Source organism: Arachis ipaensis, chromosome B08 (assembly GCF_000816755.2).
Source record: "Arachis ipaensis cultivar K30076 chromosome B08, Araip1.1, whole genome shotgun sequence".
Classification (NCBI taxonomy): domain Eukaryota; kingdom Viridiplantae; phylum Streptophyta; class Magnoliopsida; order Fabales; family Fabaceae; genus Arachis; species Arachis ipaensis.
The window spans coordinates 10,552,070-10,555,908 of NC_029792.2; positions in this window are offsets into that span (position 1 = coordinate 10,552,070).

Here is a 3,839-nt window from a genome sequence, read left to right on the forward strand (position 1 = left end):
ATTTTAGAAAATGTTAAAAGTTAAAAATAAAAATTATTTTCAAAAAATAAAAACAAAAAATAAAAATAAAAAATATTTTCACAAACTAATCCACCCTTTAATTTTTTGGGAGGCCGAAAAAATTTTTTTTTTTGGATAAGGGTCAGGTGAAGAAAAAATTGAGAAAAAGTTAACCTATCGGGCCAGCTGATACATCTCCATTGGGCTAAGGTATATAGTCGAAAAATGAGAAGAGTGATAACTCAAGACAAAAAATGAGAAAAAAGAGAGAGGAATGACTGAAAATAATCTCATGCCTCATGCACCAACAACGTTTTGAATTCGGGTAAATAGTCAAATTGGTCCACGAAAGATTAAATTAATCAAAATCGTCTTCGAAAGATTTAAAATTAATCACGCTAGTCTCTCAGTCTATTTTGTCACTAACAACGTTAAATTTTACTGACGTGACACGTTAGCTTGACAACCCGAACTCAAACCCGGATCCTACCCGCATCAAACCAGACTCAAACCCAGCAAGGAATAGGATTTCCTTCTTCCCACATTCAGCAACTTCTTCGTCTTCTACTTGAAGCTCCACCATGCCACCGTCCTGCAAGGTATTCCACGTCGCCGTCAGTCCATGTACGTTCCTCTACCACGACGCCGCAGGTCCTTGCCCGCAGTTCCTCTCTGGCGTAAATAGGTAGCTGTTACTTCGCTGAACACCCTTCACCTAATGTTGCAGAGATCGCGGTCGCTGCACCGTCCAACTCCTCTCCGTCCTCGTCCTCAGTCACCGTCACTGGCTTCTGGTGGAACATGGTCTCTTTCTCTGCTACAACTTGTACCAATCTTTTCTGCTTGTGTCAGTCTTTCTCTGTACTCTTCCTCTGTACTCAAGGATCAAGAACAGCAACAACAAGAACAACAGAAAGCTTTCTTGTGGTTTTTAGAAAACATTGAAAAGAACTGTATATTATTGTCGACATTGGTGCTATCTACCTACTCCATGAGAAAAAATTAAAGAGTAAACACTCAATCCGGTCCTTGTTCATTTTCACAGTAAAAAAAAAGGGGGACACTTCGACCCTCAACCTTTTTATTTTGGGATAATACGATCCCTCTGTTAAAAAATAACAAAAAATAGTTTTGTGGGAGTTTTATTTGTATTTTGTGGGGGTTTTAAACCTCCGCAAAATTCTTTTCAACAATATAACCAATTACTACTACTAGTCCACTACCTTCTTCATCCTCATTATTATCACTCCTACCTCCATTATTTTTATTGCTTTATCATCATCATTATCTCCTCTATCGTCATCATCACCAATACCAATATTATCAATATTAAAATTCTCTTCTTTCATTTCTTATTCGATGTTATTTTTTTCTTTAAAAGGTATTTATACTACAATTACTTTTTTTTGCGGCATCATTTTCATCAATGATTTTTCTTCACTTAACTACCATTGTTGAAGAAATTTTTCAAAAACAAACTTTTTAATAGTTTATGGAGGTTTAAAACCTCCACAAAATACAAATAAAACTTCCCACAAAATTAACTTTTGTTATTATTTAACAGATTTTTTAACAGAGGGATCGTATTGTCCCAAAATAAAAAGATTGAGGATCGAAGTGTCCATTTTTTTGACAGGGATCGCTTTATCCTTTGTGAAAATGGATAAGAACCAAATTGGGTGTTTAGTCAAAATTAAATTTTGATCGGTGGGTGATTCTATTTTTTAGCTATTCCTATTGTTGGGATTTGGATTAAAGTCTCCCAAATGGTTTGATTGGGAATGAGCATCATGAAGTCATTGGATCACTGGAGGAGTTATTTCAGGTCTTGTTCATCTTCTTTTGACATATTTGAGATAATTGACCATGCGATCATGGTGGTGGCTTCTGATTGTTCCAAGGAGTTCAGGCTGAGAAGGAACCGTATTGCTGAGATGCTCTTCTCTTGCAAGTAAACAAGGTGCGTGGGTTGGTGTATGGCTTTGGGTTTAGGCGGGTTGGGATATGGAGATAGATACTGATAGGAGCCGATGCAAAGGCGCAAATGTAGGTGACAGCGGGAAGAACAACATCAACGAAGAGGCAACAGCTGTTGGAAACGGCATGGAGGCTGAGACGAGCAGAGAAGGAGAGTATGTTACGTTCGGGTCGGGTTGTTGGATTAGACTCTAGTTTTCTTATGGTTTGGGCCTGTTTGTGAGTCTGAATCCTGACAAAAAAAACTAACGTGACACGTCAGTAAAATTTAACGTCGTTAGTGACGGAATGGACGAAATGATTAACATAATTAATTTTAAAATTTTTTAGGATGATTTTAATTAGTGATTTTTCAAGGATCAATTTGACTACTTACTCTTTTGAATTTCTAGACATCTCTCCTAACGAAATAACCTCCTATGACTTACTATTGTTTTTGGACTTGGATGAATTAGGAATTTTTTGGATTTGGATGACTTACTATTTAGGAAAAACTACCAAAAGTATCCATGAAGTTTACGAACGCTGACAAAAGTACCCATAAACTAAGGAAATTAACGATGTACCCATGAAAGATGGGTTCTGTATGACAAAAGTATCCAAATCCTAATTTTTTGTTGATTTTTTAATAAAATTCCTAAACTACCCCACCTTAACCCCATTCTACCGTGACTCCCTCTTTTCTCTTCTTCCTCTCTCCTCACTTATCCCTCAAAAACCCTCACAGAGTCACAAAAACTCTCCTCCTACCTCCTCATTGTCGGCCACCACCCACCTACTCCATTACCGCCAATCTCTTCCCCTCTCACTGCTTCTCACTCTCACTATTAAGGTGACTACAACACCTTCATCGCACACCTGTGACCCAACCTGAGGAGAATGCTGTCGTGGCGCGTCTGTTGCAGCCGAGGAGAACACTGTCGTTGCACACCTGAGAAGAGAGAGGAGTCGTGGTACTTTTGCATGCAAAAGCGGGTTCGGTAAAGAAAAATCAGAGAAGAAAGGGAGGTGGCACTGTGGATGGAGGTTCTGCCATTGACGATATTACAGTCGGCCGGCGAAGAAAAATGTATTTCTTTTTTTTAAAACATTTTATTTTATTTTTCTTCTTTTCAGAAATTGATTTAGTTACTACTAAAATGATACTGTTCTATTTTTTTTAAATCTGCTTCTATTTTTTATGAAGGCTGAGATTGATTTACAGAAGATCCAGTTGATGGCTACTTCTACTTTTGATTTTTGCTGAAATAAATTTCAAATTGGATGAATGGATTTGTTGATTTTTTATGGTTGATGACTTTTTCTATTTCTAGTTTTGCTAAAGTGAATTGAAATTGGATGAATAGATTTGAAAATTTTTATGTTTTGAGTATTTTTTGGTGTTTGATTAATTTGGTTTGGGTATGGATTATAAACTTATGAGTGAATCGGTTGAGGTCCGATCCTCTACCACCACCACTACCATTGATTTCGGTCTGGTTTGTTGTAGGAGTAGTTTTGGACTCCATGGCAACAGTTGGTGCGAATTGAGTTATGAAAGGTTGAAAAAGTGAGTGGAGGTTGAGCGTAGGGTAGTTTAGGAATTTTATTAAAAAATCAACAAAAAATTAAGATTTGGATACTTTTGTCATACGGAACTCATCTTTCATGGGTACAACGTTAATTTCCTTAGTGTATGGGTACTTTTGTCAGCGTTCGTAAACTTCATGGGTACTTTTGGTAGTTTTTCCTACTATTTAATATCCTAAATACAACAATATTACATGTATATTAAAATTAATCACCAATATAAAATATATATTAAAATATAAATATATATTAAAAATAAATTAAACTATACATATATTTATTATACATAAATA